Raw genomic sequence first — 24,108 nt, 5'->3', positions numbered from 1 at the left:
AAAAGACAAGTTTTTTTAGGGGAGGTTTGTGTCTTTTTGTTAAATCACAAAGGAGGTTTGTGACATTTTTGAAACATCAAAGAAGGTTTGTGGCATTTTTGAAACCTCATGAGAGCTCTTAGTCTTTTTTGTCAAACCTCAAGAGAGGTGAGTGTCTTTTGCTCTAATTTTTAACCATTGTAGACACCCTATTTGATCCAATCATTATATAGTAAAATCCGTACACTTTTTTTTTTTTACCCTTTTCAACTTTAATTTTAGACATAATTAGGTTGTTTTTGTAATTTGAGTTTTGAAAAGATATAAGTATCATCTAAGCTCTTTGTGTAAGCGGTCACTCTCGAGGGGGGCACCCCATTTTGCTTACATATCCTCACCACCCTGAGCATTTCAATTTTATTTTTTTTTCAATAATTTTTTTTTTCATTTATAAAAGTACGGTCAAGAAATGATATATATTATTTAAAAAAGGAAAAAACTTCCACGTGGGCTAGCCTTCTAGAGTTCCTGTACCTACACACACAAAAAGCAAACCTAGATTAGTAGCAACCTAACAAAAAACCGAGTTGGGCTTTGAGAAATTCAAGCCCATTATGGGCCTTTGCTAATTTTAAAGCCCAATTGGACTAGTTTTTAACTTTCGGCCCACTTGAGAAATTTAGACCCATTATGGGTCTTTGCTAATTTTAAGCCCAATTGGGCTGGTTTTTAACTTTAGGCCCATCATGGGCCTCAGTTGGATTGAGAATCCAACTTGGGGATTTTATTTATAATAAATAAATAAATAAATAATGCTAACTCAATCTAGGCCCCCCATGGTTTTCCAAGAAATCTTAATTGTTGCCCACCAACTCTCTTTAAAGCCCTTAAAATGGAGCAAGCTCCCCAGAGCCTACTTTCTCTTTCGGCCCCACCTCCCCTCTCAATAAATGAAGGGACAATTAAGGCCCTTCCCTTTATTCTCCTTATCTATAAATAGAAATTTCCAAAGAAGGAAAAGGGAAGGAGGGGAAAAAATTAGGAAGCACTCGATAGAGCAAAAGAAAAACAATGAAGTGAGAATAGAGAGATCAAGGAGGAGTTGAGTTGGAGAAATTAAAAGGAGTAGCTAAAGAAGAAAGCTGAGTAGAAGTTAAATCAAATAAGAAGAAAGATTCGGAGCTCAGCGAGCAAAAGACAGAACGTGGGTTAAGAAAGGAAGAACCAAGTCAAGGCAGTGTAGAAGCAGGGAAGAAGAGGAGTTAAAGGAGATAAGTACCCCATTCTCTTAGTTCTGCTTTGTGTATTTGGTTGTGTTTGACTGAGTTGGCAGAATATGCAATTTTAATCACAAATTGTTTTGAATTTTGCTATGGTTTACACCCAAAATCAGAACCCAAAGTCCCCTTAGCTTGAACCCAAAACCCTTCCTTCGAAACCCATTAGCTAACCTCCCCCCCCCCCCCAAAAAAAAATCCCTTAGGTTAGAGCCCTTCATATCCCAAAATTAGAAACCAAAAACACCAACAACCCCCTTCAAATTCCCCAACAAAACTCAAAATCCCCCAAGGATCGTACAAGAACCCTAAATAGATCTGATGAAATACTTAGAAAATTTGGGTCAATCTGACCCAAATATCCTAAAAGGACCCAAATACCCAGGTCATCCTAACCTAAATACTTAGGTTAAACAACTCAGGACTTGGATCAAAGGACCCAAATTCTTAGGTTAACTAACCCTGCTACCCGTTGGCCCTGGGCCAACCTACCTTAACCCAACCTAACCCACCTAAACCTAAGGCCCATAACCCATCTAAATCTCAGACCCAAACCTAGACTTAACCCTCAACCCCAACCTTAGGCCCAAATGGGCCTAGGTCAGCCTACAATGACTCGAGCCCAATCCAAAGCCAAACCCAAATTTAACCTAGCCTAAGACATGTAACTAAACCCAAGCCTAAATGTTAACATAAGCCCAAACCCCCCCTAAACCAATAAGCCCATACCAGTTCAAGCCGAATTACCCAATCCAAGCCCAATCCTAACTTAACTTTCTTAGGCCCAAACCCTATTAACTAGAGCCCAACTGCCTTAGCCCAAATAAACTAAACTAATCCCAATCCCCAAAACCCACTTATCCTAATCTAAATCCTAACTAGGTTTGGACCAACTCAACCTAAAAGCTAAGACTTGGACCAAGGCCCAATTAGGCCTAGCCTAACTCGAACTAACCTAGGACCACCCAAGCTCAACCCCACCTAACCTAATCTAACCCAACTCAACCCGAGCCCAACTTAACCTAACCTAACCCAAACCACCCAGCCTAACCTAACCCTCATCCTAACCTAACCCAAGCCTAAACTCAACCTTAACTTAACCTAGGTTAATACCCAGGTCAATAAGCCCCTCAATCCCATTGTTTGGCTCGTGGGAACATGTAAGAAAACATAAGAAATCCAATAAAATAGAAGAGAAAAACAATAAAAGGAGAGAAATGGAGAAAGAGAGATAGATTGGGTATACCTTCAAGTGGATCCAACTAAGATTTAAGAGACGAGGCAAAAAGCTTGAAGCTCTCTGCCATGAAGCCTTCACTTGACAGGCAAAGTGAGAAATATAAAATGAAGTTTAGAGGAAAAAAAGGGAGGTGAGATTGAGAAGGAGTACGAGAGAGAGAGAGAGAGAGAGAGAGAGAGAGAGAGAGAGAGAGAAGAGCATAGATAAGTGCTAAAAAGAAAAAAGATTGAATTAAAAGAGATGAAAGAGAATGAGAGAGATGAGAAAGAAAGAGAGAAGATCAAGGGTTGTTTTGTTGCTAGACAGGGACTCGTTGGCGGTGTTATGTGTTTTTCCTAGAATGATGATTTCAGTAAAATCACGATAAACCATTGATGAATTTCGTGTCGGTGTGATAGGACAGACCTGGACCCGTGAGATGGTAGTTAACATGATTAGTTGTAAATGATTGTGTTAATTGTACGTAACGTAGGAGTGCTAATAGATTCCTATCGTATTTTCAAAATGGAGCCCTAAGATAATAACTTGGAAAGTGGCTCCAAGGAGATTGCGAGAGATGAGTCTCCTTCTATGCGTCGAAGGTTGACGAGGCAGGTTATGCGGGAGATTGGGCGGAGTGTTAGGAGATGCGAACGCTCTCCTATTGCTACGGGGTGTACCATCGAGAGGTTCACACGTAGACACCCTCTAACGTTTCCAGGAAGACCTGATCTAATGATAGCAGAGGACTGGGTCGAGAAAACCGAGAGGATTCTAGAGGTCCTACACTGCACGGATAAGTAGAGAGTCCTCTACACTACCTTGCAGCTGTCTGGGGAGGTGGGGCGATGGTGGACTGTAATGAGTCTTCTGGAGAAGCAGAGAGCCGATTCTATAGAGATGACATGGAGCCATTTCAAGGAAGTGTTCTTTGAGAGATACTTCTCGGTCTCCACACGTGATGCAAAGGCGGATGAGTTCTCTACTCTGATACAAGGAGATATGATGGTGCAGGGGTATGCTACTCTGTATATAGAGCTATCCTGTTTCGCACCGTGCTTGATCTCGAGCGAGTATGAGAAGACTCGGAGTTTCGAGAAGGGCTTGAGGAAGGACATCTGTAGATTAGTGGGTATACTTCATATCCGTGAGTTTTTGATTTTGGTGGATAAGGCCACTGTGATCGAGACCGGCATCCGAGAGGATGAGGTGGATCAGGAACTGAAGAAGAGGCTAGTACCTTCTAGTTCTCAATCTGGTTCCTGCCAGGGATCATGGAAGAAGAAGAACAAGGGCTTGGGTTACCATAAGAATACCGAGCGTCAGAGTTCTCAGGCAAGTCAGTCGGGTGATCATTGTATCAGGTGTCACAGATGGCATAGCGGTGAATGCCAGCCGTTTGGGGGTAACTGCTACAACTGTGGCCAGTCAGGTCATATGGCTCAGGATTGTCACGCACCAAAGAGGGGTACGCCCGCTTTGAGTCAAAATTGGGGAAGTAATCAGGTATCCCGGGGAACTTATCAGGCGAACATAGCTCCGGTAAGGGTATACTCACTTACTTCAGCGGATGGTGAAGATACGGGGAATATGGTGATAGGTACTATGATGTTGCTTTTAAATAAAGTTGTGGTTTTATTTGATTCGGGTGTAACCTATTCCTTTATATCTGCTAACTTTGTAAAACTGTGTGGGGTTGAGACCTGAGTCATGAATGAAGAATTGTCTGTAACTACACCATTTTGAGAGTGTATCGTTCTGTAGGAGGATGTTAGAAAACTACCCAATGGTAATTCAGGAAAGGCTGCTACGGGCAAATCTTGTGGTATATGACATGTTTGGGTTCGATGTCATACTAGGAATGGATTGGTTATCCTCTAGTTATGCTGTGATCGACTGTCGTGGAAAGGTAGTAGTGTTCAGACCTCTTGGGGAGCAGGAGTACGAGTTTGTAGGATCGTGTGTGCGTTTGACGCCATAGGTTCTATTGGCATTACAGGTGAGGAGGTTACTCTTGGACAAATGTCAGGGGTACCTAGCTTCTATAAGGGAACCGCTCCAGGATGAGTTAAAGCTTAAGAATATTCGAGTAGTTACCGAGTTCTCGGATGTGTTTCCCGAAGACTTACCCGGTTTACCTTCGGATCATGAGGTGGAGTTTGCAATAGAGTTGTTTCCTAGCAAGGCACTGATCTCTAAAGCTTCGTATTGGATGGCTCCAACAGAATTTTAGGAGTTGAAGGAGCAGTTGCAAGAATTACTAGACAAGGGCTTTATCCGACCGAGTGTTTCGCCTTGGGGAGCTTTAGTTTTGTTTGTGAAGAAGAAGGATGGGTCGATGCTCATGTGCATTGATTACCATGAGATCAACAAGGTGATTGTGAAGAATCGTTACTCGTTGCCTCGTATCGATGATCTCTTTGGCCAGCTACAGGGGACGCAGGTCTTTTTGAAGATCAACATACGGTCAGGGTATCATCAGGTGAGGGTTCGATCTGAAAATGTTGTGAAGACTGCTTTCTGAACCAAATACGGCCACTACGAGTTCTTAGTTATGCCTTTTCGGTTAACGAATATCCACCTATGTTCATGGATTTGATGAACAGGGTTTTCCATGAATACCTGGACCAGTTCGTAGTGGTGTTCATCGATGACATTCTGGTATACTCGAGGAGTACGGAAGTGCATGAAAACCATCTAAGGTTAGTGCTACAAGTTCTACAGGAAAGGAAGTTGTATGCTAAGCTGAAGAAGTGTGAGTTCTGGTTGAATCAGGTCTCATTTTTAGGCCATATGGTATCTAAAGGCGGTATCTCAGTTGATCCTAGCAAGATCGAAGTTGTGGTCAATTAGGAGAGACCGAAGAATGTGCAGGAGGTTCGGAGTTTCCTAGGACTGGTGGGTTATTATCATCAGTTCGTGGAGGGATTCTCTAAGCTATCTGGGCCTTTGACACAATTGACCAGAAAGGGGGTGAAGTTTGACTGGACAGAGGATTACGAGCAATGTTTCCAGGAGCTGAAACAACGATTGGTTACTGCTTCAGTTTTGACCATTCCTTTTGAGGATGGCAGCTTTGTGATCTATAGCGACGCGTCTCTGAAGGGTTTGGGATGTGTGCTTATGTAGTAGGGTAAGGTAATAGCTTATACTTCTTGTAAACTCAAAGAATACTAGAAGAATTACCCTACGCATGATCTAGAATTAGCTGTTGTAGTTTATGCACTGAAGATCTGGCGACACTACTTGTACGGTGTTCAGTGTGAGATTTTCACTGATCACAAAAGCCTCAGGTACTTTTTCACGTAGAAGGAGTTGAATATGAGGCAACGAAGGTGGCTTGATCTGATCAAATATTATGATTGCACCATCAGTTATCTCCCGGGGAAAGCTAATGTGATAGCCGATGCGTTGAGTCGGAAGTCGGAGCATGCGGAAGTATCAGCAGTGGTAGCCCAGCATCATATCAAATGGGATCTGGAAAGCCTTGATATAGAGTTGGTGTCTGGTGATCATCAAGCTTTCATTGCTAGTTTGGTGATCCAAATGACTTTGTTTGAGCGTATTAAGGCCGTGTAGGCTAGTGATGCGAAGTTGACTGAGATTGTGGAGAAAGTATAGTAGGGGTTAGCTGCGAATTTTAACATCTCCAAGGGAGGTGTGTTGAAGTTTGGGACTAGGCTGTGTATTCCAAATGACGATGAGATCAGAAGGATGATCGTGGAGGAAGCACATCGTTCGTTGTATATGGTACATCCACGTAGCATGAAGATGTATCGGGATTTGTGCGAGACCTTCTGGTGAAGTGGTATGAAAAGGTAGTTTGCTCAGTTCGTGGAGCAATGTCTGACGTGGCAACAAGTGAAAGCTGAACATCAGAGGTCGGCAGGACCGTTACAACCCTTAGCTATTCCGGAATGGAAATGGAAGCATATTTCCATGGGCTTTGTGACCGGATTTTCGCCAGTGCTTCACAGGTAGAATTCCATTTGGGTGATCGTGGATAGGTTGACGAAATATGCTCACTTTGTACCGATGAAGGTTAGCTACCCTTTGAGGAAGCTAGCAAACTTATACATGCATGAGATAGTTAGAATGCACGGGACCGATGTCCATTGTGTTAGATCAAGACCCAAGGTTTACCTTTCGTTTCTGGAAGAGCTTGCAGGAAGCATTGAGGACGAAGCTTACTTTCAGTACAGCGTTCCACCCCCAGACTGATGGATAGTCGAAGAGGATAATACAGATCTTGGAGGATATGTTACGGGCTTATGTGTTAGACTTCGGTGGTGGTTGGATGCAGTTTATGCCACTTGTAGAGTTTGCCTATAATAATAGCTTCCAAACCAGTATCGCGATGGCACCGTTTGAGGCTCTGTATGGTCGGAGGTGTTGGTCTCCTCTATATTGGGATGAGGTTGGTGAACGTCAGGTGTTAGGACTTGAACTCGTGCAGCAGCCGTCTGAGAAGGTGGGTTTGATCTGGGATAGGATTAAATCGGCTCAGAGTTGGCAAAAGAGTTATGCGGATGATCACCACCGTGAGTTGGAATTCGAGGTGGAGGGTAAGGTATTTCTGAGGATTGTTGTGATGAAAGGGGTGATGAGATTTAGAAAAAAGGGCAAGTTGAGCCCAAGGTTTATCGGACCATTTGAGGATCTTGGGCAAGTGGGTTCGGTAGCCTACATGATAGCACTACCCCTAGCGCTCTCGAGAATCCATTATGTGTTTCACGTATCCATGTTAAGGAGGTACGTGTCGGATCCTTTGCATGTTATTAGTTACGAGAACTTGGAAATTGGGGATACTTTAACATACGAGGAGGTACCCATTTAGGTTTTAGATCGTAAAGTTCAAAAGTTACGTACCAAGGACATATCGTTAGTGAAGGTATTGTGGTGGAATCACAAAGTTGAGGAAGCTTCTTGGGAATTGGAAGTGGAGATACGCTCGAAGTATCCACAGTTGTTCTAAGTTGTGGTTTTGATAGTAATATCAGTGAATATATATGTATTACCCTACTTTTGTTTTGGGATAGGTGGTTAGTCGTTGGGAGTTTGTATTATTGTGAACTCTTGAGACAGTTTATGTATGTAACCACGGTATTCCTCCGCCATAAGTGAGGACGTGTATGTATTGTGATGGGGCTTTGATGTAAATAGTCGTCAGTCCTTTCTAGAGTCGAGTGTGTGTTCAGTTGTGTAAATGAGTTCATAAATGAGAGATTACAAATTTCGAGGATGAAATTTTAGTAAGGAGGGGAGGTTGTAAGAACTCGATCCGTGAGATCTGAAATAAATAAATAAGAGAAGGGTAAAGCAATAAATTAAGTAGGCTTCGTTGACGAAGCTAGATTTCATCGACAAAGGCCCTTGTTTTATTCGGCGATGAAATGCAGAGGCTCGTTGATGAGGAGAAGCCGAGAGGTTTTGGAAAAATTAGAAATCTCAGGCTCGTCAACGAGGCCACCGCTTCGTCAACGAACGCCCTTCATTGACTCGTCGACGAAGACATCGCCTCATCGACGAGGTTGGCTGAGTCAAAGGGATATAAATATTTTTTTCCATTCCTTCTTAGCTAAGTAATCAAAATCCTCTCTTTCTCTCTCTCTCTCTCCAAGAACTCGAACTTCTCTCTCGCTCTCTCTAGATTTCTTCATCGTACGTTGTTAGAATTGACGATCCGACGTTACTACGAGAATCAAGGAAGGATTCTCTTCAAGATTTGTGGAACAGATCTTCATTTCGAGCGTTTTCGAGTTTTGACCCAAAATCTAGGTGAGGCTCAGTTTTTTATTCCATTTTGGTAGTTCTGTAGGGAATGGAATTGTGAGTATGTTTTGTACTGTGATTTATAGGTTTTGGGAACTCGGTTCGCTGTTTAGGAGCCATAGAGTTCGGGTTTGGCTGTTTGGGGAAAGGTAAGGGGATTTTGTTTATGTCGGTTATTTTCAAATCGGATTCGGTAGAACTGTGGTTTACGGTCCTATGTGTGTTTTGGTTACTCATTTGGGGGAATCTAATGGGTAAAATTATGGGTTTTTCATGTTACAGTTTTGGGAAAAATGGGGCATTGGGTTGCATCTTTAGTTTCGTTGGAAAACCGTGGATATATTGTGATATATATATTGTGTTATGGAAATGACCGTGCTTTGACTTGTTTAAACTGTATTTTGGAAAATCATGATTTTTAGATTTCCAAATGGGTGTGGATTGAATTTTTATATGAACATGCATGAGTTGTGATTTTCTGAAATGAGATATAGGAACGGGGTTCCGAATTGTTCCAAGTTGTGAAAGAGTGTTCGGCTCTATATCCGAGGGTGTGAAATATCACCTGCCATAAGGCAAGAGTGTCTGGCTCTATATCCGAGGGCATGAGCCTTACTGGCTGATCGCCGAAGGGTGTGGATCCACCAGTTGTACTAGTACGATGCCATGGGAGCCTGGGGCTACACCATGTGTCGGGGACACTGTGTAATGCGGGCCGGCTTCGGGCCGAAGGGTGTGAGTGAAGACATCAGTTACTTGATTATGTGTGTGTGTTTGTGTGTGATAAGAACTATACTGGAACTTTTTTGAAAAAATATTGGAATTGTATTGAACTATATATGTTTTATGTCATGATAACACTCATATGCCACACACCGATATAACATGGATCTGTCTTACTGAGAAGTGTCTCACCCCTATCATACGTACATGTTTTTTAGGTCCTTCGAGTAACCGGAACTAGCGTCCTTGTGTTGAGAGCGTATTGGTCGGTGTACTACAGGAAGTACTTGTGTAAGTACTAGGACTTTATCAGGTTGTCATTCTGGGTTTGGTTTATGTTTTGTATTATGGAGCTTAGACTCCTTTTGTATAGACTCTGATATGGTACCATGTATGTATAGAAAGAACAGTTTTTGCTGTCTATTTTTCATATATGTGAATGTGTATAGGGTGTACGGGAACCCCACGGGGTCGAACCCTCATTCATTATGGTGTATCATTGGTATTTTGTATAATACAGGGACAAGTTGGATTACTAATTCTCCCCTGGGTCCCATTACCGGGTTTGGGGCATGACAAAAGGATTGATCAGTTGTTTTCAGAAAATCTCAGCAATTCAGATGTGCAAAGATGAGAGCATGAGAGCTTTGAGAGTATGAGAGTTTTAGCTTTGAGAATTGATTTTCAATTGCTTGGTATAATTTGATTTGCAAAACCATGTATTTATAGAGTGAGTTTCCTTATCTCCCAAGTTGCTTGGAGTGTCCCTCACGTTTTTTATAACGTTTAGATTTAAAAAACTAATTTTTAGAATTTTTCCTTTAAAGTTCAAAATTTAGATTCCTGTACAGTCAGTTGGCTGGACAGGCAACTAGGTAAGTGTTTATACAGGGTCAGCTGGCTAGACAGGCAACTAAGACTTTTCTGTCTGCCAAAAATTGATTTTGTTAGATGGTCAGTCGGCTGAATGAACACAGGTCAAAATGGTCAATTGGCTAACAAAACCAGTTCATTCTGGTCAGTTGGCTAACCAGCCAGTTTGTTGAGGTGTTGACAGTTTCGACCACCCTTCAGTATTTTGGCACATAACATTTTCTATATAACTCCGAATTAGACGTTCTTAGTATCAAAAAAAAATCTTAGAGAAAATTCCATAACTTTCATGTTGACCACTTTTTAAAAGAAGGAGTTTTTGATAGATAAAAATGCTCATCCATTCAAATATAGAAAAAATAACAGAATTTGGAAAATCCTGAGATTGTTGCTTTTCTTTCCAAAAACAATTTTAACCTTTTTCAAACAACTTCTGACCTTATAAAAATATTTTCCAAGTATTTTAAAAGGTATCTAGGTCCAAGCAATTACCTAATAGTTTGTATCCATATTGAAATCGAATGAAATACTTACATAAAAACTTCTTAAGACTTTGACATTCTAAGTTCTCAAGTCTTCATGCTTGCTTTTGCTCCACCTTGTCTTCAAGCTTTAATACACTTTGAGCTTTCTTTTACTTTGCTTTCTTTTTTCTTCTTTTTTTTATTCAAGCTTCGATATACTTTCAAGCTCTCTCTCATATTCTTCAAGCTTTAAAATATCATTTTGAGATTCATGTTTTAAGCTTCATATGATCATCCTTCTTTGAAGTATAAGCTTGCAATGGATCATTAACTTCTAGAATTTATATGTTTGATCCTTGTGAGTCCTGAAACATCATTACTCAACCAAATATGTTAAGTTTCTCTTGTTTGTTAGCATCAAAACAGGATGTTAAGTCTTGTAAGGCCAACAAAAACTTTCCCGCTCATACAAGTAGCTTTCCCCTACCCTGATATCGTTTGCAGCCTAGCCTGATTTACTCGGGTTCAGTTACAACTAATACTTATCAGAGCACTCACCTTACTCAGTAAACCTTTAGACACCGTGTTTTACTTCGCTTTAATTATTTATTAACTCACACTATTCATTTCCCATTTCATTCATATTCCATTTTTTATGTTCATTTCCATTTCCAATTCTTTTTCTTTTCCATTTCCATTTCTAGTACATGAGTTTCCTTGGTAGCCCACACTACCATGTCTGAAACTCATGGCTACCCTGAAGATTTTTCTTCACACCATGCTTCCCCCCATGGTCAGGGTTGTGCGGCCCAAAGGCTGGACCTAACCACAGCTGGCCGACCCGGTTAAGTCAAATTTCATTACATATCTCATGTTTGTAGTACGACTGGCCAGCCAAAGCCCTGATTCGGACTTAGGGGGCACAACAAATTTACTATACGACTCAGCCTAGTGCCACACCACACACTTCACGAGCCCGTGTGGTTGCACTGCTCCACTAACAACGGTACCGTGCTCTCAATATCAAAACCCAACATTAGGGTTTCCATATCTATCCATCAGGGTTTCACTGCCATATACCAACAATCATTATGTGGTATTGACATTTCATCCATTACATGTCTGTATTCCCTTGCAAAATTCCACATTTCATTTTCACAATTTAGAATACATATTGCAGAATTAACATGCAATATTCACATTTCCCTTTTCCATATTTCTTATCATCATGTTTCACATGTTCACATATCTTATATTCAGATTGTAGAATTTTACATTGTAATATACACATTTCAAAACTAGTATTCTCAACACATTTATCATTTTTCACATTTTCCCATTTTCTCAGAAAATACATTTCCTGCATATTTCACTTTCATCATTTTCCACAATTTAGTTCTCATATCATAACATATTTCAATATCACATATTCCACAGGATAATTCATTTATCCTAGTTTAAAAATTTTCCAACATAATTTATATGCCACACAAATTTCATCAGATATTTATATTATAAATAAATTTCAGGTAAAATATCATATACCATTTCACATATTTTTCAACCCATAATTTGCGTAAAAATACTGCTATAATTTATTCCCCTTACCTGACTTACTGAGATGTTCACAACAACACCCAATTTGACGCTCCTCAGCGTTCCCAACTTAAAAGCCTAAAAATCATATTTTTACCAAATTAATCACCTCATTTACCACAACAATTTCAGTATAATACTACCTACATTTCAAATACCCCAAACAACTCATAATACCCTTAAATCTCTTACTCACCCTGGTTTTCGTATGGTGTCCAAGTTGGCCTAACCGATGAACTACTCCAGCAGACTTGAAGAGAATCTTCCCAAGAGTAGCATGGTACCTTTCGATCGTCGATTTGGGCTTTAAAAAAGCCAAAATTCTAGAGAGAAGGGGAGAAGGATGAGTTGAGAGAGAGAGAGAAAGAGAGAGAGAGAGAGAGAGAGAGAGAGACCAGCTGAATGAAATTTTCTCATTGAAATCCCAAGGTTGGTGGTTTTATAAGGCGCAAATTCGTAGACTAGACACGTCACCTCCTCGACGAGTCCATGAAGGAAGTTCGTCGACGAACTCGTAACCCTCATCGACGAAATTCAGGCTTCCCTTAACCACCCTCAGTAAGTTCTCATCGATGAGACATGCGTCCACGTGGACAAGCCCAATAAGTCTGTTCGTCGACAAGCACTCTGCACTCGTCGACGAGGCCCTGCTGAATCCCCTTTTCTCTCATTTCTTTTATTATTTATTTGCTATAATTCTCTGGGTCTCTACATTCTCCCCTCCTTATAAAATTTCATCCTCGAAATTTATTATCTGTACTATACCCCATTCATTGAGGAAAGTTGACTACTTATTTTATTATTTACCCTCACTTATGGCAGAGGAATATCGTGATTACAAAGGGGTTCTAGGAGATTACAACCATTGAAATAAAATTCTTCCTAAAACCATTAAAATCTAAATACAACCTAACCTACATTATACAAATGAAATAACATACCTTAACTCTAATTTTCACCGAACAGGTGCGGATATCTCTGGCACATTTGCTCCTTTAACTCCCAAGAAGCTTCCTCCAATCCACGGTTGTGCTACAAAACTTTTACCAATGGTATACTTTCCTTACGCAACTTTTGTTCTTTTCAATCTAAAATCTGCACTAGCACTTCTTCATAAGCCAAAGCATCACTGAGTTCCAATGCCTTATATCTGATCACATGGGAGGGGTCCGAGATGTATTTTCTTAACATCGAAAAGTGAAATACATCATGAATTCTAGACAAAGCAGGTGGCAGAGCCAACCTGTAAGCAACTGGACCCACTCTCTCCAGAATCTCAAATGGCCTAATATATCTAGGGCTCAGTTTACCCTTCCTCCCAAATCTCATAACACCCTTCAACGGTGCCACTCTTGATCCCCTGTGTCAAACTCCAATTCTCACTAATGAGTATCAGCGTAACTCTTCTGCAGGCTTTGCGTTGCACTGATTCTATCTCTGATGAATCTAACTTTTTCCTAAGTCTGCTGTATCAACTCTAGCCCCAATATTCATCTCTCGCCAATATTATCCCAATATAATGGAGATCGGCACCTCCTGCCATAAAATACCTCAAATGGTGCCATTCCAATGATGACCTAATAATTGTTATTATACGCAAACTCAACTAATGGTATACTTCATAACCAACTACCCCCAAAGTCCAACACGAATGCACGTAGCATATCCTCCAATATCTATATCATTCTCTCCGTCTGTCCATCTATTTAAGGATGAAATGCAGTTTCGAATGACAATTGTGAACCCATGGCCTCTTGCAAACTCCTCTAGAAATGGGATTTGAACCGTGGGTCTTGGTTTGAAACTATGGACACAGGCACGTTATGCATTCTCACTATCTCTCGTATATATATCTCTGCCAACCTATTTAAGGAGTAGTTAACTCTGATAGGTAGGAAATAGGCAGTCTTCGTAAGTCAATCCACCACTACCCAAATGGCGTCCTGTCCATGAAGCGCCGGCGGTAACCTAGTGACAAAATCCATCACTATATGCTCCCACTTCCACTCAAGAATATACAATGGCTACAATGACCCCGCTGATCTTTGATGCTCAACTTTCACCTGCAGGTATATCAAACACTGTGCTACAAACTCGGCAATTTCTCTTTTCATTCCGCTTCACCAAAACGAATCTCGAAGATCCTTGTACATATTAGTGCTACCAGGATGTACCATGCACAAGGATTGGTGCGCTTCCTCCAAAATCACTTTCTTGATCTCAAGATCAGCAGGTACACATAACCTAGTATGGAACCTCAAGGCCCCATCATCTGAGATATTGAAATCTTCCTCCAAACCATCATGTACTTTCTCTATCAGCTCTACCAATTATGCATCACTCCTCTGTGCCGCTTTAATTCTTTCCTATAAAGTCAGTTACAACACCAGATTGGCAATAAATGTCTGATGTTCACCCTTTACAAGTTCTAACCCCAATCTCTCCAGATCCATCTGAATCGAATGCTAAATCTCCACTGCATATACTAATGCAACCACTAATTTCCGACTCAAGGCATCAACCACAACATTTGCCTTCCCTAGGTGGTAACTGATGGTGCAATCATAATCTTTTATCAGCTCTAACCATCTCCTCTGCCTCATATTCAACTCTTTCTGCGTGAAAAGGTTTTCTAAACTCTTATGCTCAGTAAAAATTTCACACCCACCTCCATAAATATAATGCCGCCAAATCTTTAGTGCGTGTACCACTGTAGCCAACTCCAGATCATGGGTAGGGTAATTCTTCTTATAATCTTTCAACTGACGTGAGGCATGTGTTATAACTTTCCCTTGCTGCATCAGAACACAGCCAAGCCCTTTATGCGATGCATCACTATAAATCACAAAACCTTCCTCACCTGAAGGAATCGTCAACACCAGTGCAGTGATGAGTCGCTTCTTCAGCTCTTGGAAGCTCTGCTAGCATTCATCTGACCATTCAAATTTTACCCTTTTCCTCATTAACCTCATCAACGGACCCGACAATTTAGAGAAACCCTCGACGAACCTACGGTAGTATCTAGCTAATCCCAGAAAACTTCTAATTTCCTACACATTCTTTGGTCGTACCCAATCTACTACCACCTCGATCTTACTTGGGTTATAATGACCTGTTATTAATATAACACATTTTTTTTCATCTGAAAATCATAAATACTAACTGTCAGAAGTACTACTGATAACCCTAGGCTCAAAGGAGCACTATAGAAACTCTGTATGTCAGACATACCAAAGCAGCGATATAAAATAATCGAGAACTACTATATACAATACAAGAAACTACAATATTCTGAAATATATATTTTTAATACAAAATGCCCAGCGACGTCACCATAATCTGAAAACTACCCCAAAACACTGGTATCATATAAACACCTACCCTTCTAGTGTGGCAGTGCAAAATAATCCATACTCGTGAGCCTAGGCTACCTGCCTAGCTGGATCTCCTGAAAAATAGTAAGTCACTAGGATGAGATGATGCTCAATAAGAAGAAATATGTTATTACTAGTGTGTTGCGGATGAGTTACATATTTAATATACTGAAATAATGCTGATATTGTAATATGAGTAAACTGATAAACTATACAGAACATATATAATGTAGTTTAAAATATAATTGTGTATCTGAGTTTGTTATCTGTACATACTGCTAATATGATAATATAAGCTACTGTTGTGTGATATATCTGTACATAAAAACTTCTACAGTACCCTGGGATTTTGTATATCATGATATAACCCCTCATGATAGGGTTGTGCTGCCCGTAGGTTGGACTTATTCTGGTTGGCCTACCAGACAAATCAATCTGTCTCTAACATCCGCCAATCTAGTCCACTGCAATCTCTCCGGGCAATCTCCATATCTATCATCGTCTAACCGGTCACTTCAACCCACTTCACTGGGGAGACTACAATCTCTCCTGGGACTGTTAGACGGAATCCACATACTAGCTGAGTAATGTGGTTGCACTCTATCTATAATAGCAACGGTACCGTGCTTTGCTGTATATGTCCATCTGTAATTTCCACAAGGATCTGATATCGTGTAATACTATATACATATATAAATATATATATTTATCTTGCTGTTTTTAACATGATTTCAAAACAACCATAATACTATAAATCTGAAATATCTGTAATGTCTGTCTGTAATATCTGTAATTTCTATCTATAATATCTGTAATATCTGTTTGTAATAACTGTAATCTCTGTCTGAGTGTTATGGTTTAGAAATCATGTTATTATGAGAAATACTATAAGTCTCATTTTCTGCTAATAAGCTGTATATCTAGATATATGTAAAATTGAATAATCAACATACTATACTGTAATAAACTCATGCCACACATTTGATTAATCAAAATCTTATGCTTCATATCTGTAATTTTACTGAAATAATAATACTCATGATATTCTGAAAAATAAATTGATCATCATGCTTGTAAATATACATACAAAATCTGCTAATAAACATTCTAAAAATGCCTTAGCATAGCATATTTCTCTTACCTAATTTCTGAAAAGCCCCTCTTGTACTCTGGTTCTATAACCGTAGGGTTCCCCACTCAACACCCTGAAAACAACATCCTCCAGAACAAAACATCAATATTTCTTCGTATACTACATTTTTTATAACTATAGAAAAGGCTAATATTCAATATAATGTCTTACCCTGAGATTGGAATGAATTTTAAACCAGTCCCACCAACGATCCGCTCTGGCATACTTGAAGAGAACCTCCCTAGGAGCGTCGTGGTGGCCTCAGATCATCGATCCAGTAAGAAATGGAGCCGAGATCGATGAAAGAAGGGGAGAGGGGCATTTAGAGAGAGAAAGGGAAATTTTCTGCACAAATTTCTCATGAAAATCTGGGTTTTAGCTATTTATAGATCTGTATTCATCAATGAGACACGTCATCTCGTCAACGAGTCTCTGAAGAAGTTCATCGACGAATCTGAACCCTCGTTGATGAACTTCAGATGGCCAAAACCCCCATCTCGATATCTTCTCGTCGACGAGACATGTCATTGTCGACGAGGCCCTTATGTATTCTCATCGATGAATCCCCTGTGTTCATCGACGAGACCCTGAATAATTTCTTGGGTTATTATTTTCTCCCCTCCTTATAAAATTTCGTTCTCGAAATTCACTATCTATACCATATATTGTTCTTTGAAGAAAAATGGTCTACTTATTTTATTATTTACCCTCACTTATGGCGGAGGAATACCGTGGTTACATTCTAAGTTCTGGGAGATTACACATATACAACTAAAAGACTACCTACTAACTAAATTCATACATGTACCTGCGAAAGAAACTTTACCTAACTACTTATACTTTACCTGATTACCACTAAACCTCTTGGAACAACTATAGGTATTTCTGTCTCATTTGCTCCTCAAGCTCCCAAGAAGCTTCCTCTATAGCATGATTTCTTCACAAAACTTTTACTAGCTGAATTTCTTTGGTGCATAATTCTTGTGTCTTTCTATCCAAGATCTGAACTGGTACTTCTTCATAAGCTAATGAATCCTTAAGCTTTATTTTTGCATAACTAATTATGTGGGATGGATCTGGGACGTATTTCCTCAGCATAGTTACATGAAATATGTCGTGTATTTTAAATAAAGTTGACGGTAAAGCTAGCCTGTAGGCAACTGACCCCACTCTCTCTAATATGTCAAAAGGGCCAATATACCTAGGGCTCAACTTGCCCTTCTTCCCAAACCTCATAACCCCTCTCAGAGGAGCTACCTTCAGGAATACTCTATCTCCCATGCCAAACTCTAACTCCCGGCGGCAAGTGTTTGCATAGCTTTTCTATCGACTCTACGTGGTACTAATTCTTTCTTTAATTAGTCGGACCTTATCATACACCTGTTGTACAATCTCTGCGCCCAAAACTCGCCTCTTGCCTACTTCATCCCAGAAGAGAGGAGAACGACACCTCCTACCATACAATGCCTTATAAGTCGCTATGCCGATGCTAGCCAGATAACTGTTATTATAAGCAAATTCAACTAGCTGCAAAAACTGAGTCCAGCTACCCCCAAAATCTAGTATGCACGCCCGAAGCGTATCTTCTAATGTCTAGATCGTCCTCTTAGTCTGACCATCTGTCTGGGGATGGAAAGCGGTGTTGAATACTAACTGCGTACCTATAGCCTCCTAAAAACTTTTCCAAAATCGTGAAGTAAATCGAAGATCCCGGTCTAAGACTATATATACTGGTACACCATGGACGTGAACTATCTCTTGTACATATATTTTTTCCAGTCTATCCATGGAATAGCCAAATTTAATCATGATGAAACGGCTAGTCTTCGTCAAACGATCAATAATCACCCAAATTGCATTCAATCCCTATCGTACTAGTTGTAACCTAGTAACGAAATCCATAGAGACGTGATCCCATTTCCACTATGGGATGAACAGTGGCTGCAACTGCTCTGCTGGTCTCTAGTGTTCAGCCTTAACCTGCTAGCACATCAAACACTATAGTACAAATTCAGCTATTTCCCTTTTCATTCCACTCCATCAGAAATACTCTCGCGGATCCCTATATATTTTAGTACTACCAAGATGAACTGGGTATAGCGATCTATGAGCTTCCTCTAAAATCATTCTTCTAATATCATCATCTGTCGGCACACAAATTCTGGTGCAAAACCTCAGAGCTCCATCATCAGAAATACTGAACTCCTCTCCCTAACCATCCTGTACCCTAGCTATTACCTCTAATAACTTTGCGTCATCACCCTGAGTGGCCTTAATCTTCTCATATAGTGTAGGCTGTACAACTAGGCTGGAAACAAATGCTCGGGGACTATCTTCTACTAACTCTATACTAAGTCTCTCTAAATCCATCAGGATAGGGAGTTAAATCTCTATTGTTGCCAGTGCTGGACCCATTGACTTCCTGCTTAGAGCATCTACTACCACATTCGCTTTCCCTAGGTGGTAACTAATTGTGCAGTCATAATCTTTAATAAGTTCTAGCCACCTTCTTTATCTCATATTCAACTCTTTATGGGTAAAGAAATACAAACTTTTATAATCTATGAAAATTTCGCACTTCCCACCATATAGATTTTGCCTCCAGATCTTAAGGGCGTACACCACTGTAGATAACTCCAATTCATGCACAAGATAATTCTTCTCATATTTTTTAAGCTGTCCAGAAGCATATGTAATAACCTTGTCGTGCTACATCAATATGCACCTAAGACCCTTCAGGGACGCATCACTATATATCATCAACTTGTCCTCCCCTGATGGAATCACCAATACTAAAGCGGTAACCAACCTCTGTTTCAACTCCTGAAAGCTCTGCTTACAGTCATTAATCCAATCGAATTTCACATTTTTCCTCGTGAGTCGCGTCAGCGGACCTGATAAACTAGAGAAACCCTCAACAAATCGCCGATAATAACCTGCTAAACCTAGAAAGCTTCTAACCTCTTAAACATTTCCAGGCCTTACCCAATTCACTACCACCTCTATCTTACTTGGGTCAACAGATACACCTGCCTGAGAGATCACATGGCCGAGAAAAGAAACCTACCTGAGCCAAAATTCACATTTCTTGAACTTCGCATACAACTTCCTTTCTCTCAATGTTTGCAATACCAGCCTCAAATGATGCTCGTGCTCCTCGAAACTCCTCGAGTATACCAATATATCATCTATGAATACAATCACAAACTGGTCTAAATACTGATGGAACACTCAATTCATTAAATCCATAAATACGGCTGGTGCATTGGTCAACCTAAATGGCATCACTAGGAACTCGTAATGCCCATATCTCGTCCGAAAAGCTGTCTTAGGCATGTCTTTTGCCCTCACTTTTCTCCTGATGATAACCTGACCGCAGGTCGATTTTAGAATAGACCTGGGTCCGCTAGAGCTGATCAAATAAGTCATCGATCTTGGGAAGAGGATATTTATTCTTAACTGTTAGTTTATTTATCTCTCTATAATTTATACACATCCTCATGGTCCCATCTTTCTTTTTCATAAGTATAACTGGTGCACCTCAGGGCGACACACTGGGTCTGATAAATCCCTTATCCAGAAATTCTTGCAATTGATCTTTTAATTCTTTTAACTTAATTGGGGCCATTTGGTAAGATGCTTTGGATACTAGTGCCGACGCTAGTAGGAGATCCACAGTAAATTCAACTTCACGGTCTGGCGGCAAACCAGGTAATTCTTCTGGAAATACATCTGAGAATTCTTTGACCACAGGAATATCAAGCTTGCTTTAATTCTTCTTTTGGCAACTCTTTTATGTAAGCAACAAATCCCTGGCAACCTTCTTGAATCAATTTCCTCACCTGAATAGCTGACGCAAGCTATAGTAGAGAACGAACACGTGAACCAAGAAACATGTATTCTTGCTCACCTGGATGTCTAAAAATCACTTCCTTCAAATGACAGTCAATAATAGCATGATTAATTGCCAACCAATCCATACCTAGGATTATATCAAACCCCTGCATATCTAATATCACCAAATCAGCTAGCAATATCTTGCCCTGAATAATCACTGGAAAACTCTTGAGTACCCTCTTACATCTCACCACTGATCCAGTCGACGTAGCTACAACCAACCCAATATCCAACAACTGTGCTTCATACCCCATTAATTCAGCATACATCGAGGAAATGAAAAAGTGGGTGGCACTTGTATCAAATAAAACAACAGTTGTATATGAAAAAGCAGTAAGAGTACCTGTAACTACGTCTCTAGTTGCATCAGCGTCACCCAGCGTCAATGCGTACACTCTCGCAGATATAGTATTCCTCTACTGGCCTCCACGGGGTGCCTGATAACCACCTCGGAATGGTCTAGGAGCTGGTGCTTAAGCTGGCAATCCCTGACATGACCAATATCTGTGCCTAGGTCTTCCACAGCGGTAGCAGACATCCTTACCCATCCTACATTCACCTGGATGTCTACAGCCACACCTAGGACAGGTAGGAACAGCCTGTCCACCCTGAGGTCCACCGCGACCCATCATCTGTCCCTGACCACCTCCATATCGATCTCCTCTCTATGGCCCTTGACTGGAACTCACTTGAAAATCCTGAGACGTGGACCTTTTCCTCTGACTCTGAGTTATGGCACCTCTCTGCAAACCATTCTCAATAACAGCAGTTCTATCTACCACCTCTACAAATGTCTGAGCTCAAAAACTGATGACCTGCTCAAACAAATTATGCCTCAGGCCTTCTTTAAAATTTTTTGCTTTCTTTTCCTCATCTGGTGCCAAATGTGGGGTGAAACGAGACAACTCAATAAATCGTGTGGAATACTGAGATATGGTCATCTACCCCTGAGCCAAATGCAGGAATTCTGCTGCCTTCGCGCTTTGAACGATAGTAGGGAAATATCACTCGAAAAATATATCCTTAAATCGACTCCGTGATACTAGCACTGGGTCCGACCTCTACTCCTTAATCAAACGTGCTAATCTCCACCAGCATTTTTCCTTTCCTGTTAGTTTAAAAGACGCAAATGCCACTTTTTGCTCGTCTGTACACATTAGCACTACTAAAATATCCTTAACATCCTAAACCCAATTCTCAACTATGATCAGGTCAACTCCTTCAGCAAAAGAAGGAGGCTTCATCCGTGTAAATTGCTCGATCGTGCAACCACGCTCTCCTCCGCTCCTAGCCAACTCAGTCATCACCTGCTGAGTGACACTACGTAATACGATATCTATATCTCCACAAACCATACTAGAGGGTCTTGGTCTGTCACCCCCAACATTTGTACCACTACCCCCTGGATCCATCCTGAAAATACATAAAACACCATTTCAGAATCCTATTTCCCGTACAGATCTAATTTATTCCATTCAACTAAGATATCAGACTCTCTATTAACAATCTCATTTGTTCTTGATCTAAAATCCAATCGTGCAACCTAGACACACGACTCATTGATAGTTTACTATGACTTTCCTGAAATCGTCACCCCAGGAAAAACACAAAAACCATCACGAAAACCATGTATCTAAACTGCAGAACAAAACCTCAAATCCTTTTTCCTATATTCTGGTAATGTATCCGCTGCATTCTAGAGTCTACAGAACCTAACAACTTAGGCTCTGATACCAAATTGTAACGACTTGCTATTAATATAACACACATTTTTTTTATCTGTAAATCATAAATACTCTAAAGTACTACTAATAATCCCAGGCTCAAAGGAGCACTAAAGAAACTCTGTATGTCATACATACCTAAGCAGTGATATACAAAAACTAGGAACTGCTATATACAATACCAGAAAATTACAATATTTTGAAATACATATTTTTAATACAAAATTCCCAATGACATCACCATAATCTGAAAACTATCCCAAAACACTGGTATCTTATAAACACCTACCCTTCCAGTGTGGTAGTGCAAAATAATCTCTACTTGCAAGCTAGGGCTACTTGCTCGCCTAACTGGATCTCCTGAAAAATAGTAAGTTACTAGGATGAGACGACGCTCAGTAAGAGGAAATATGCTATTACTAGTGTGTGGCGGTTAAGTTACACATTTAATATGCTAAAATAATGTTGATACTGTAATATGAGTAAACTGATAAACTATACAAAACATATATAATGTAGTTTAAAATATAACTATGTATTTGAGTTTGCTATCTGTATATACTGCTAATATGACAATATAAACTGCTTCTATGTGATATATCTGCACATAGGAACTTCTGTTGTACCTTGAGATTCTACATATCATGATATAACCTCTCATGATAGGGTTATGCAGCCCGTAGGCTAGACTTACACTAGTTGGCCTACCAGGCAAGTCAATCTGTCTTTAACATCCGCCAATCTAGCCCACTGCAATCTCTTTAGGCAATCTCCATATCTATCATTGTCTAACTGGCCACCTCAACCCATCTCGCTGGGGAGACTACAATCTCTCCTGGTACTGTTAGACGGAATCCACATACTAGCTGAGTAATGTGGTTGCACTCCATCTATAATAGCAACAGTACTGTGCTCTGCTGTATATATCCATCTATAATTTCCACAAGGATCTGATATCGTGTAATACTATATACATATATAAATATATATATATTTATCTTGCTGTTTTTAACATGATTTCAAAACAACCATAACACTATAAATCTGAAATATCTTTAATGTCTGTCTATAATATCTGTAATTTCTGTCCATAATATCTATCTGTAATAACTGTAATCTCTGTCTGAGTGTTATGGTTTAGAAATCATGTAATTCTGAGAAATACTATAAGTCTCATTTTCTGCTAATAAGTTGTATATCTGGATATCTGTAAAATTGAATAATCAACATACTATACTGTAATAAACTCATGCCACACATTTGATAAATCAAAATCTCATGCTTCATATCTGTAATTTTATTGAAATAATAATACTCATGATATTCTGGAAAATAAATTGATCATCATGCTTGTAAATATACATACATAATCTGCTGATAAACATTCTAAAAATGCCCTAGTATAGCATATTTTCCTTACCTAATTTTTGAAAAGCCCCTTCTGTACTCTGGTATTATACCCATAGGGTTCCCCGCTCAACACCCTGAAACAACATCCCCTAGAAGAAAACATCAATATTTCTTCATATACTACATTTCTTATAACTATAGAAAATGCTAATATTGAATATAATGTCTTACCTTGAGATTGAGATGAATTTTAAACCTGTCCCACTAATGATTCGCTCTGAAAGACTTGAAGAGAACCTCCCCAGGAGCATCGTGGTGGCCTTAGGTCGTCAATCTGACAAAAAATGGAACCGGGAATGAGGAGAGAAGGGGAGAGGGGCATTTAGAGAGAGAAAGGAAAATTTTCTGCTCATATTTCTCATGAAAATTTGGGTTTTAGCTATTTATAGATTCGAATTCATCAACGAGACATGTCATCTCGTCGACGAGTCCCTGAAGAAGTTCGTCGACAAATCTGAACCCTCACCGATGAACTTCAGACGGCCAAAACCCCCCTCTTGGTATCTTCTCATCGACGAGACGTGTCCTCGTCAACAAGGCCCTCAGGTATTCTTGTCAATGAGTCCCCTGTGTTCGTCGATGAGACCCTGATTAATTTCTTAGGTTATTACACGGGTCTACTGAGATACCACCCCTGGAGATCGCATGTCCAAAGAAGGTAACCTACT

This window comes from Malania oleifera, chromosome 10 (assembly GCF_029873635.1).
Source record: "Malania oleifera isolate guangnan ecotype guangnan chromosome 10, ASM2987363v1, whole genome shotgun sequence".
Lineage (NCBI taxonomy): Eukaryota > Viridiplantae > Streptophyta > Magnoliopsida > Santalales > Ximeniaceae > Malania > Malania oleifera.
This window is presented reverse-complemented; position numbering follows the sequence as displayed.